The sequence below is a fragment of the Mastigoproctus giganteus genome, chromosome 6 (genome assembly GCF_048544385.1).
Source record: "Mastigoproctus giganteus isolate SK-2022 chromosome 6, ASM4854438v1, whole genome shotgun sequence".
In the NCBI taxonomy this organism is placed as follows: Eukaryota; Metazoa; Arthropoda; class Arachnida; order Uropygi; family Thelyphonidae; genus Mastigoproctus; species Mastigoproctus giganteus.
The window spans coordinates 211,379,666-211,394,252 of record NC_143580.1 but is presented as its reverse complement, the minus strand read 5'-3'; the positions used below and the strand labels follow the sequence as shown (position 1 = coordinate 211,394,252).

The 14,587-nt window shown below is 35.8% G+C and overlaps 1 non-coding gene across 1 annotated transcript; it reads right to left on the bottom strand.

Annotated features, from left to right (window-relative positions):
* Positions 1-1,241: 1,241 nt before the first annotated feature.
* TRNAW-CCA (transfer RNA tryptophan (anticodon CCA)) lies at positions 1,242-1,313 on the bottom strand. Its single transcript has one exon. It is a non-coding gene; the product is annotated as a tRNA-Trp (tRNA).
* Between the last annotated feature and the right edge of the window lie 13,274 nt (positions 1,314-14,587).

Sequence of the window (14,587 nt, the reverse complement as noted above, 5' to 3'; positions counted from 1 at the left end):
ACCATGCGTATAAGTGGTCGGCTGCCCCCACCCCATTTCAATAATATCTGGGTACAATGCAGCTGATGAACACGATGAACATTTTCATTAAAGTATTGATATCATGGAGAAACGCTACCAAGAAAGGCGGAAGCTATTTCTGGACGTCGACCAGAGAGCCTCCTGAGCTGAACTTGGCGCATTATGGCCTTAGTCGTCCATGCGCCATAAAAAACCAAACCAAAGCCTCCTGAGAATTACAAAAGAAAAGCAAATGACAAAAAAGACTATGTTTTACCCTGTGCAATAATTGTTAAAATTTCATTAAAAATTTTAATGAGCATTACCTGCATCCCTCTCTAAACCTGTGGGTGCTAAGAAATATCTGACTTCAAATTTCGATTCAGCGCATCAAAATCCTTAAGCTGTACCACTTTCTGAGAATAAAAAAAAAATAATAATTATTTGTTTCTCCAGCATAATCTTTAAAAATAATTAAAATTAATAAAAGTAATGAATTATTTGACTCACTCATAAATTAAATTAATTAACTGTAGTTATTTTATACATCTTTTGTATAAGAATTTAGAACACACTCAATATAAAATAATTGTTGTTGTAGTATGGTGTTAGGAGCATCTACGACTGAGGCCATATTGCTCCGTGTATATTGTCTGTAAATTGCATGTATTCTGGGGTCGATTTTCTGTTTGCTGGACGAAAAACCAGAGTTTCCGGGAGAAAAAAACCATGCTACCCTCGCATGAGACTGACTAACTCAGCCACATTGTGAAAAAGACCCATAAAAATTTCACCCATCATCGACGGGACTCCAATTCGGGTCTTTTCCACCGGGTATGAGGAGGACGTCGACTCTACCAACTGTGCTACCTATGAGAACCATAAAATAATTATGTGTTAATTATAAAGTGTTAAAATAATCATGTTTAAGAGGGGCACGTGGTTTTTAGAGTGTTGGCAAGCCCTTTCTAAAACATTTATTTAAACAATATATTTGTATTGGAAAAATGTACTCTATTTCCAATTGTCACTATTATTAAAATAAAGAATGCCAGTACTAAGCACAAAAGTTTAAACTTCTGTCGCACAAAATGGACCACACCACTTTCTACTAAGATTCATGGACATTCCCATTCAACCAAGTTTCGACGGACTGTTTAACTTCATCATCACCAGCGTGATGATGAAGTTGTGTGGTGATCATCATCATCAGGACATCAAAAAAAAAAAAAAATCAAACGTGAGCTGGACGTGATTTGAACACGCAACCTTCTGATCTGGAGTCAGACGCGCTACCGTTGCGCCACCAGCCCTACCATGCAGTGGTGCTCCCTATATTTGTTTATATAATCATATATTTGGGCATTGTTATATTTTATGGGATTTGCAATTGTTGTGGATTCTAGGAGCATCAGCAACTGAAGCCATATTGCGCTATATATTAAATCTGTGTGCGTGTAACACGATGATCAGTCAGTATAATTCAAATAAAGAGGGATTTCATTAAGTCAGTGGTATTTGATATATATACTCTGTGCAAAAGTTACATTCTCTGTGTAAAAGGAATTACACATTTTTACAAATATTTCATCACTATCAATCCAGATTTCAATAAAATTTTGTATATAGAGATCTATAAATGGATAACACAACGAGTCCACAAACTCACTTTCACAATGAGCCCTCATGATGCCAACAAAGTAGGCAATACATTTAACTCCTCCATGAGGAGGATCCTTTGGGGCGGGTGGATGGTAGTCTCATAATTCACTTTCCCTAAAGCATCCCAGGCATGATTTATAAGGTTCAAATCTGGAAATCTGGCTGGCCGCTCCATTCGCTGGATATCTTTGCTTTCCAGAAATTAATAAAACAAAAGATCTCTATGGGAAAGTGTGTTATAGTCCATGGAAAGGAACTGAGAACCAGTTATTTCGGACTATTTTGCTGATGCAGAAAACAATCGCTTCCTTACACCATTTGGTTTAATACTAATACTATAATTGAGCAGAAAGGTAGATGGTGTCAAAACATAATTTAAAAGAATGAAGAAAAGAAACTTAAAAATGAATTATATCCGTATAGGCCTCGTAAACTGGAGTTAATTACAAAATGTATAGGTCTGAAGGGCTGATTTAATTTTAATTTCAAAATATTGAGGTGAACAAATGATGGAAGCGTTTTGTAAATGATAAAATTTCTTGAAGGTGAAAAATAGTAAAAGCATAGTTTAATCAGTGGACATGCTTGAATAATAAGTTGTGATTGACAGATGCAGGTAACTGACCCACTTGTAATTTGATAGTATCAGGAGGTGTGATCGTAAGTTGACAGGTGGCGATGACAGGAGACAGAAATCTGATGTTAAATGATGGAAGGGCAAGTCATCTAGAGATTATGTGACGGTTTTGCTAAGTAAGATTTTGTAAGAACAGGTTGGATAAGAATGTGGTATAAATTCAAGACAATTGCTGTTGGGTTACTTAGAATATGCACCGAGGCAATGAAGGCTGTGAGGCATAAATTGCGCGTTTTCAATGGCTGTTTTGGCTATTTGTCAAACTTTAGGCACCATTAAAAATAATAGTGCCTAAAAAAATAATTCCTTCAAAATAAGGAGGCCTTGAAACGTATTTCTATCTTTTATACGTTGTAAGATCTGCAATAACACTACCGCCATTCTTGTAATAAAGTTTAAAACTCACATCTGGTGGGTATGGGCTTGGCATACTCAAGGTTCTGAGTTGGATATCATCATCTTCTCTTTCTTGGTGATTCCCTTCTCTCTCTCTCTCTCTCTCTCTCTGTCTCTCTCTCTCTCTCTCTCTCTCTCTCTCTCTCTCTCAGGGTAACTTGGGAATTTTTTTTTGGCTTGTGCAGCATAAGTCTCAGGCTTCCTTACACCATATGGCTAATAATAATAATTAATACTGACGGCGAAGACTCAGACCACGACGAACAAACACTAGAATTCTCCGGTCCCCGAATCACTAGTCTGCACGTGTAGCAAAGTAGCAAAAGACCCAGGTTCGAATCCCGTCGATGACGCGAGAAATTTCTATTGGCTTTTTTCACTCCGTGACTGAGTTAGTCAGTTTCAGGCGTAGATAGCAAGATTTTTTTCTCCAAAGAAACTCTGATTTTTCATCCAGCAAAATACAAACCGACTAGAGAACACACTCAATGATTGTATTATATTCATGAATTATTCACGAATTATTCACTTAGGCATATGAATGAATATTCCTCGTGGCCCTAGTGTGACATTCATTATACGGTCCCCGAATTATTCCTTTTTAAAATGAACGCAAAAGCTAATTTGTTTATAAAAGTGAACAAAGTCCACTGGTAATAAAATTTCGACTAATTTTTTATTATTTCGAAAATCACACATATGCTGATTACTATTTCGATACTATATAAACTTTGTGTTATTCATTTTTAAAAGTGTGGAATGACTTTATAATTATTACTTACTTTACAGGCATTATACCGAATATTTAATTTTCTACAATGAAACTTAAGTCGTCATTTATCTCCATACTCCTAATAGTACCGAACTATCTCTTAAAGTAAACAACATAACGAAGTTTAAACACGAACTGCAATTTGAAACTGAGATGTGGCTGCTGTTTATAAAGAGGCAAATGTTAAATAGATAAACGACTTCCAAAGGTACTGTTCTTGACTTGCTGTTTCGTTCATAAGGGATTACGGAAGCTTTTGTGTACCCTCTGCCACAGAAATCTACACTGATGACCTGTTTAGACAAGCACTTTGTTGGCAGATAGATGTGTTTGCGTGTTTGGCTTCTGAAAATGCAGTGCATTAGGCTTGCCTGCTTATTAGAGGTCCTAGAAAGGTGAAGCCTGTTTTCAAACGTATTTTCTGACATCTCGGTTTTCTTTCGGGAAATAATTTACAACCTACATGACGTGAGCTTAATACGAATGGCCTGTAGTATGTGTTCATTAGGAGGACGGATGCTATACAGAGAAAACCTCGTGCATTATTGTAGGAAGTCTATGCTGTTTTCTGTTCCTCCATAATTGCGAACCTGTGATTCTCGTGTAATGCATTACAGTGCCCTTGGGATGAAAATCCCAAGGGTCATCATCAGCCATTTTCAATCCACTGCAGGATGAAAGCCTCTCCAGCAATTTCCAGTACAGTATCCCAAGGGTACTGTACTTTTTAGGGATGAAAATCCCGAACCGTTTCGGAAACCGTCCGCCTTCTGATACTAGTTAATTGAATCTTGATATCGTATATGATGTTGTTTTGTTCTGAAAAACATGGAGGAGAGTTGAATTCAATTTCAGAACTAAGCCTATAAGTGATAATTGCTGTAAATTCAAATAAATATTTATTTATTTGAATTTACAGCAATTATCACTTATACATATCTGTGCACATCTAGTACCTCGCGAGTTATGGGTGCACATTTTATACTGGAACAGTTAGAAAAGAGAGTACTATAGTTTACTATATATCATAATATCTTATAAAATAAAATAAATTTTCTAAAATAAAGTTAAAGTTTAACTCATGAATATCAGGGTCTTTTCAAATATTCATTAATTCATTTGAAAATCATTTTATTCATGAATAATATTTTTAAGCAGGCTTGTAGTTGTCACTTCTCACGTTCAATATAATTTAAACGTTAAGTCATCTTGTTCTGTAATCTGTATAGGCCTGAATCTGTAACTAAAAATAAACCTTTCAAAGCCGCAAATTCGATCTGGAACAATGAAGAAGGTGTCACCTAGTCGCAATAAGCTCTAAGCTAGAGTTGAATACTGTGCGCTTCTGGTACTTCTCCAGTCGATGCTGACAATACGGCTTTAAAAGGTTTATTTTTAGTTAAAAGTAGGGTTGCCAACTATTTCGGAAATAATTCGGAGACAGGTCTCATATAATGCCCATGAGCGTGTTGTATTATCCTGGACAGGGAATTTCAATTCCAGGACCATCTCCGCCATTCCTGAGATACATACGTACCGTCACGCCATTTCCCTCTAGAGAGAGAAGCAACCTTCATATTTTTCTATCCTAGATTGAGATACATTAAAAAATATGCAAAAATAAAGTTTATAATGCTTTATTATCAAAACATTTGACGTTACAGAATATATTTACTTTCATTATAGAAATCCTTTAAAATATGTAAAAGTATGTGTAAGCAGCAAAGCTATCAGGGTTTTTCCAAATAATATTTTTTTCACTCTTTGCTGCTTTCACCAGTTCCTTCCAAATTGAGTCCATATTAAGAAAGTTTGCGAAATCAGCACAAGATTCTGTTATATTCAACCTTACTTGCAATTCTGCTTCCACCATTTGACAGCCATTTCCGGTCTTTGCCCAATACACTATTCAAATGACTAAAAACACTTTCTGAATAGGCATTGCTCACTGGAATTGACATCACGAAAGAAAAAATTTTCTTTAGCTTGCCCAAAATTTGGTTCTTTTTGAAATACTCAGCCCATATTTTATCATCGGTCTCATTGTATAGCCGCGAATATTCATTATATAAAACGTCAATATCAATTCCAGCTTATAACATTTCCTGAATACGGCATAACTACTCCCATGTCATGCCCAATTCTTCTTTATTTTGCTTCAGAGACAAATATTTTACTTTAAAAGTAGGACACTGGGCAGAAAAAAAAAACAGGTAATATTCCGGTAAGTTGTCATCTTTTCGAAATCTTGCTAAAATATAGACTCAGAAGTTAAGTTTTCTTTGTTTCAAGACAGCCATCTCGTTGACACATGATGTAATATACTTTTAGGCTCAATATCGACAAACTTACAAAAGTGTTTTCGTTGATCGTTCGTTTTGCAGATAAACCGAACTCGCTGAAAATACTTTGAGGAAAAGACCCTCAATATCGTAACTTAGGGAGTTGATGCCCTTCTTCAGACAATTATTAATAATGTGCCATTTACAGTTTGCTTTAACCACATGCTTCACTTCTTTCTGCAACCTTGTAGATACAGAGTTACGTAGTTGACTGACGCATTGTCAGCACTGTAAGCACTTATGTTCTGCAGGGAAAAATTCGTTACTCTCAACAAATTTTTTGATCAATCAAAAATATTAAGTGATGTTTCATTAGGATCTTCTTAAAAATCTAATATCTTCCTGCATACGCCATTTTCTGGACTAAAGGCATAAGGAGAGACAGAAAAATAGCCAGACTCCTTCATATCATCTACAGAGCGTTGATGAGTAAATGGACCTAGGACATTTAGTGTGATAGTCGTGGCTTTAGTACACCCACAGGAAAATTTCTTACCTATATTACTGTCTTCAAAAATATTATGGAAGAGCTTAGTGACAGTCAGAACTATTGTAGCACAAACTATTCTTTATGTTATGAAATACTGATAGGAGTTCCGCTTTCATTACCATGCTGTCTATTTTTTTTATAAAAATAAAGTGATTAATTGATTGAGTTTGACTTGCAGAATTAGCCTTTTTTTGAAGCTTTCCGCTATTCATATGTGTCTGCACAGCTCCCAAGCCGCCATATTTTACAGAAAATATTGAATGACACCAGTTCATCGACCCTTGTGTTGATCCTCCTTAGCAAGCCAGTCTTTAAATTTTTCATTATGCTCCCACTGGTCCTTGTAAACACAGAGTATTTTCATTTTCTTTTACAGTACTGTATATTGGCAGAGATGGTATGCGACTCAAGTTCGTAATGACGATTTCAATAACTTTTTTTCATCTTCGCTGAACAAGAGGATAAAATTCCTTTTTTTTTTTAACAAAGTAAAATTCCCTGATGACTGACTTCATTATAGTCTGTTTCCAGACATTTTCTTTGGAATTTAACTGGAGAACAAATTTAAAAATACAATTTAACCAAAAGGAGCGACCCTTTCCTCATGGAATACAATGTATAAGGTAGTGGCTACTGCATAATGTTTATTTTGCAGTGGAAACAGTAGACAATCTTTTATATGATGACTGACTTCATTATAGTCTGTTTCCAGACATTTTCTTTGGAATTTAACTGGAGAACAAATTTAAAAATACAATTTAACCAAAAGGAGCGACCCGTTCCTCATGGAATACAATGTATAAGGTAGTGGCTACTGCATAATGTTTATTTTGCAGTGGAAACAGTAGACAATCTTTTATAATTCGAATTTCAGCACTGGATGAAAGCAAAAAAATTGGCCAGTGGCTTTATCTCGAATTCCGAGACATTTTGTGTCCCCGGTGTGCCCCATCCTGATCACGGGATTCAATTCCGAGACTATCAAGAGCAATCCAGGACGTTTGGCAACCCTGGTTAAAAGTGGTGTAGATATTTTCAATTATGGTGTCTTCTGAGATCGCCTCCTTTAGATGTGCTCAATTTGAAATCTCTTAATAAATTTAGTCATAACAAATCTTATTTTGTTCAAGTGAAAATTATAATTTCATTTAGAGATCATTCAGTTCGTTGTTAATTTTAATATTTAAATAAGAAAATTTATTTTTCTATTACTTTATGTATTCGAACCTAGAATGATTCTAGGTTCTAGGAACTTGCATTTCCTCCGTTTCATCTAGGGAAAAAATAAGGTTTTTAAAAATAAGGTTCTAAGGTTTGTTAGTTTCCGAAATTTTGATTCCTCAGACGCTTTATTTGATCCATAGTGTGCTGTCCATTGTTGGGTCACTTTTTTTTTATTTTACAGGCCCTAAAATAAAACGATAAAAACATTTTAACCAGTCGTTTTTTCTTATTTTTTTAATTTCGGAATAATTTAGAAATTATCGAAAAGTACTAATCAAAGCGCGTTTAAAATAATACCATTAATAGAACAACAGATTTACTGCGTAATAGTTATGATTTTAGCAGAAAAATTATTAAATAATTTTCAGTTAGGTCACATAATCTGAAACGCAGATGTCGCTGCATTCATAATATTTATCTGTTGGTTTTAAGGTTGGCGTTTCGTCTCAGTACAATGTCTCTACGTTGGAAGTGCTTCAAAGTTTTTAAAATACCGGTAAGTGCTTCATGTTTAAGAATTGTATAACTATATATTAGTGTAGCAGTTTTAAAAATATTAATTTAAAATCACGGATATAATAAATGATTTGAGTTGCCGAGTTTTTTACATAAGTTTATTTCATTATCAAATTATATGACAGTTAACGAGGAAAATATCGAGTTACGAGATTACGCGTGAATTACCAGACGTTATTGAAATTTTGATAATTAATAATAGTGTTTTAATAATTATATAATTATAAACTTATTAATAATAAAGTGTTATTAATAATTAATGACACAGTGTTATTAATGCTTGTGTGTGTGTATATATATATTGAACTACTCTTGTGTTGATACCACTCTAAATATTCAGAATTTTTAAAATTTTATTTATTTATTACCATTATTTATTTTTATTTATTTATTGAATACGGAAATGCAAAATATTCACCGTTTTTCTCTCTATCTCAATATCAGTTCTTAATTCTGCAGTGAAATTACATTACCTTGAAAAATGATAATGTCACCCGGCTGTTGTCTAACCACTGAGTTGCTTCCTAATAATAACGTTACTTATTAATCAATCATTCTTTTCCAGTTGTATTTGGGAAATCCCCTTGGACGTTACCCTCATGAATAAAAGCAAGGAACAAAACATGTAATTGAGGATGACATAAAGAAACACTGGGGAAAAATTGAAGGTTACGAAGACCGTTTATTTTAATTCTGTAAAATCCTCAAGCATTTTGCGTCAGCCCCATATTACCAACTCATTTATTTTTATTTTCTATGTATACTGAACACTTCCGAGAAAAGAAGTACACAATTCCTAAGATGTAAAGAGAGTTTAACGAGGGTGTTTCAAGGTTGACTTAGACTTTATTTATTTTTATTTTTTAAATAAATGCATATCATAGTGGCCGTTTTTTAATTAGTTTAAGTTTTATTTTCAGGCGCATTGTTTTTGGAAGTTTATTGACTTTACAAATTAAGTAATATTTTAGTTTCATTGGTATAGTCAGATCATTTGATACGAAAGTACCATTTAAAATTTTCACAGTTAATTTTAATTTTGCAATTTCATTACAGTTCAACATTATTTATATGCCAATTTTAATTTCTTACTTTTTGGATTTGAGTTCCCATTGATTGATATCGTTCTATTTCGAAAGATTCTAGTTCTAGTTCTATCGTTAAATGTAAGCAGTGTGCTGCATTTCCGGCACGTTAGATTTTTATTTCTTAAATTAATTGAATTTTTATCTTCCATTGAAAAATAAAAAAATTGAAAAAAATAGAAGTTAGAAATAATTAACTGATTATCTTGTTACCAATTAATGTACTAATGAATACTGTGCAATGATTGTCGATCTCGACATGGGGTTACTTCTGGGTCACAAAAGATACTGACCTATTGGCACGTACGTTGTAGGATCTCGTTATAGTTGTATAATTTCAGCAGATTTCTCGTTTTCTTTTACAAGAAATTCCATTCTCGGTTGACAGGACCTGACACCATCTTATATTATGTGTACTGGGAGTAAGATCACGTGCAGTGGCAATATCACATGCTGCTGTTGCACCAGGGCCCTTAGCTCAGGGCCCTGGTGCAACAGCACCAGGGCCCTGAGCTAAGTGGGTCCAAAAGTAAAATAGAAAATTTACCTTGAAGTTAAGCTCGCATAATTACAGATAGTTACCAAGGCTCAAACTCGTAATGATACGTCACTGGCCACATGGAAAAAAAGTGAGAACGACGTCGCTGTACGCCACTACCCAGACGGATTCGCATAAGGTGCTGGCTTTATAAAAAATAATCCAACTTGGACCACCCACTTTAGTCACTCCTATGGGAAATGAGCCCTCGCGGTAGCACTGCGGTTTTATAAACGCCATCCTCCCACACTGGGTTAAAAAGGCATGGGTTCTAATTCCCAACGACGTGAAACATTTTTATGGACCTTTTCACAACGCGGCCGAGTTATTCGGTCTTGGGGAAGGACAGGCTTTAGGTATGGCTTTATCTCTTTCTGAAACGTGGATTTCAGCAAGCCGAAGAATACAATAGACGCAATTGACACATGTTGACGTCTCATTGCCTTCGTTGCCTTGGCGCTTAAAACACATCATATTACATGGGTAATAAGGTTGACGGTGTTAGCAAAACAAAAGGCGTTTGTTAAAAGCCGTTCCTTTCTCCTATATAAAGCAGACTTTTAATTTAGTTTATTCGTCTCGTCCTTGTAAGTTCAAAAAATACTTCAGTGATACCTCAAAAAATACTTAAATTCTTCATTACCAATACCACTTTACTTCAATGATTTTGGAAAATAGCCAAGGAGACATTTACAAATCCAAAAATTTTACCAAAAAGACGAAAATCAAATAATATGATTTTTTCCCCTTCCGTTTTCTTTTAAGGCATCAAAGGCTTTATATATGACATATACGGTAATATTTTGGACGCTTTAACTGGAAGTCCAGAATGGGAAATATTTGGTTATAATCGAACTTTATTAATGACACAAATGTAATACCACACCTGATACGGTTATGTAACGAGAAACCACTCGACGGAGTAGGTGGAAAGTCTAAAATAGAGTGGATTGCATAGAATGGATTGTAGATATAGCCTATTATGGAGTGAGATATTTTGGTATCATTATCTTCCGGTTAAGATACGGGCAGAATGAGTCATTTGAAATGAATGCTATCCTTCATTATGGAATCCATAACACTGAAATTGGATATGTGGAGCGATGTACTTCACGCGAGCCAGTTGTTTGACGAGATAGTCAAGGGCGGATCCGTTTTGGAAACTCCGACCAACGACAGCAATTTAAATACGACTCTCTCACTTTCGGGAGTGCAAAGTCCAGGCAGCGGCCAGAAGTATTTTCTGTTTTCATTCGAAATAAACGATGAGTTCCGGTTATTGCAATTCACCGTAGTATTGTAGGAAGGCACCTTTTAACTGTCAGGCACCAGTCACAAGCACGCGTACTGAACTTCCTGTTACTCTGTCATCGCATTGACCTCCAGCTAGTAAAATATAAAAATAGGGTGGCAGGTTCTTTTGCAGGTGTTTCAATATGCTGCTCACACAGACTACAATTAAGTGTCTGCCATTAACACTCCCAGAATAACAGTGTACGATTTATTTGAAGAACACAACTACATGGGCACGCCTGAACTTCGTTGACGTTTTCAATACGATGATTTATAGAAAGCTGGGAAGAAATTGGTTAAATGTAAATCAAATAATGCTTAAAATGAATTAATATAAAAAAAAATTAAGTTTTATTGGGTTATTATGTAATAACTCAAAAGGCAAATTTTAACAGTTGATTAACTGCCTATGCCCTCAAGGTGGTGCTTTCCAAACTTTTTGACATTGACGCCTTACGTATATACTAAAAGAAATGCGGCAATCTTGCAATTATTCTACTTTTGTTACTTATCTTTACTTTACGGTAAAGGTAACGGTTCACAACTTCCTTTGTTTCGGACCAGAAACATGTAGAGACAAGAATAAGAGAGAGAGAGAGAGAGAGAGAGAGAATGTGCAGTACCAAGCACAAGCATGAACAATGTCTTCTGAAATCAGATCGACTATCATTTTTGCCGAATTTTGTGTGGCCATATTATAGTCAGAAAATTCGCGAAAATTTTTTTATTTCGTGCTGCAATTACTGTGGAAGGTTAGTTTTCTCGAGAGAAAGAGGAAACGTACCGTATACATGGAAAAAAGTACATTAAATATCGTACAATACAGTAAATACTGTATGTGCTGTAAAACATTATTCCCTATTCCAAAATGTACGGGAAAAAATAATCGCTTCTGCGAAGTTCCAGTAGCAAGGGTCTTTAACAACAACCTTTTCTATAATAGCTAATGGCTTCTATAATCTGCAGGAATGGTCACAATCCTGTGGACTATCATTTTCTTTTCGGCGGCGTATGGGAAGATACAAATAGATGAAAGCTGTTGTGTGTTGATGTTGTTTACAAACGACAGCCAAAAAACATCTGCTGCCGAGCAGTAAATTTAAATCGTTACCGCAGTCAAATTGACTCGTGTACGAATCGCGAAACACAGAAACTGAGTATCGGTCGCTTACTATCACATAAGTCGCTAATCTTATTCATGAGTAGCAATTAGGAAATTCTATGGCCTAACGAGTTTCTCGAGATCGATTGACGCGGTAAAAATTTATGGCACCGAAGTGAAATCTTTAACCCGTGTACGGTACAATCACCTCTGTTGCATTGCTTTGGCAAATGGCCAATCTGAGATTTAAATTTGCCCGATTCGTCCATTTTCCTAAGCAAAGACGGAAAACAAGTGGTTCCGGATAATGGATTGTCCGATTTAAGAGGTTCGACTGTAATTACATTAATTCAATAAACGTACTTCTTAGACAACCGGAAGGAGACGCATGCTGCAGGTCGGTGCTTTCAGACGGATCTGCAGTGACCTTTCTATGGTTCGCAAGATGAATTGTGTCTGAAGAAAGACTTCAGACACAATTCTCTTCAGACACCAGACGCGTTCACCAGTCTGGTGAACGCGTCTTCTTCGAAGAGATTCTTTTGCCTCGGGGAAGAGATCGAAGGGTCCCAACATCAGCGACCAGATGTCAGAATACGGAATTTTCTTGAAATACTTCTTATGCGACTGTGTTTTATGAATTACGGGTGAGGTGATGAAATATTCAATCTTTAACGTGGCACAGAATTGGCTAGTTGTGGCTCTGCTTGATGTCTTTGTTAGAAAATAGAAAAACTTCTTATAGCTACACTTAAGTCTATAATGATCACCGTTCTTCAGGCGTGCCAGGTGGATACCATTTCATTTCCAAGAATTCCACGAGAAACAAAAAATTGGAAACTATTGACCTCTCCACTCAACCGGTCATTAGAGTGTAAAGAAAAACGATCGAATATTTAAAACTGTTTATTAACTAAAACGGTTAAAATCATTATTTTCTAAAAAATTTCATTCTGGTACCTTTGTAATATTCATTTTTGTATAAAATCAGAATTCTGAAATCTGAAAAACATTTCGAGCAAAAGAAAAGTGAATAAAATGAGCGAAAAACTAAATCAATATCAGCAAAATTATTCTCAAAGTTACAAAAAAATATAATAGGTTGTCGGGGTCTCTTAGCAATCCGGTTAATCCGAAACTCGGATTAACGAGAACAGGCTGTAACTCATCCTTTGTGATGCAGTGAGTTTACAACTACTGTGGTGTGCTCACTGTACTAAAATATATCGCAGGCACTGCTTTGATTATTTATTTATTTATTCTTGTTACTCAAATATCATGGCGGCTTGATGCACGTTGTCTGTTTATTAAAGAGTGAAAATGGGTTGCCACTCGTACATCGAAAGTGTTCCAGCCAAGCGCACTATTCAGATTCATGCTCTTGTCAAATAAATCTTCAATAAAACATCACAAGAAGATTAGTGGGTGCTTGCCAGTTACACAGCTACCTATTTGATCTGACCTTAATCCAACAGGTTTCGGAGTTTGGTTGAAAGCTTGCGTGTACGGACACAGCCTATAACGCTTCCTAGCATCAAAGTGTCAGCCCCCTAGTCGAGTCATTAATATCATCTGACGTGGGTTACCGGATGCTTTGTGCATTTTTTCATTAGGGTGGCGTGTAATAAATAGGTTGGTGGGACCGAGAAGGGGGGGGGAATAATCCTTTCATACAATGTATAGGATATGATTATAAAACTAAGAAATGAAACCACCCTCCCTGTCCTTTTTCTTTATATCCAGTAGACCTAAAAGGCAACTCTCAATTTGGTGCAATCAGCAGTTATTTCCGTGCTTTAAATGAGTGCCAAAAGGATATCTACAAACAGAACTTAAAAAGGACACCTGTTTGCTGTCTATCTTATTCGGGGTATTTTTATTTCAGTGAAAAAAAAAAATAATAATAATAAATAAATAAAAACACATTTTTAAGAAAAATAAAAAATGATTCGGAAAGCTTTTAAATGAAGGCCCGTAGTAAACAGGAGTTAGATTTATTGGAATTTATGTGTGTAAATAAGTACATTCCTGTTGTTGTTATACGGTTTTAGGCACATCATCAACTTAAGCCGCGCCATGTATAATATGTCTGTAAATTGTGTGTTCTGCGGTCGATTTGTTATTTTCTGGACGAAAAACCCGAGTTTCCGGGAGGAAAAACCATGCTGTCCTCGCCTGAGACCAACTAACTCAGCCACGTTGTGAAAAAGGTCCATAAAAATTCTTCGCGTCATTGATGGGATTCAAACTCAGGTCTTTTTCAGCTGGTGTGGGAGGACGGTGAGTACACCAAATGCACTGCTTATGAGGGCGTAAATTCTTGGTACAGAAAGACACCATAATAAATGTTGCCAAAAAAAAACCGCGTAAATTTCACATTGGTAGCTTTTACAACCATGACAGTAAAATTATAAAACAAATGTTCTTTGGGGAGAGTTTAGCCCCTTAGCTCCCCACGGTGGGAGAGCTAAGGGGCTAAACTCTCCCCAAGCCTATGACCAGAGAAGTATACGCCAAGAAACTTGCGATC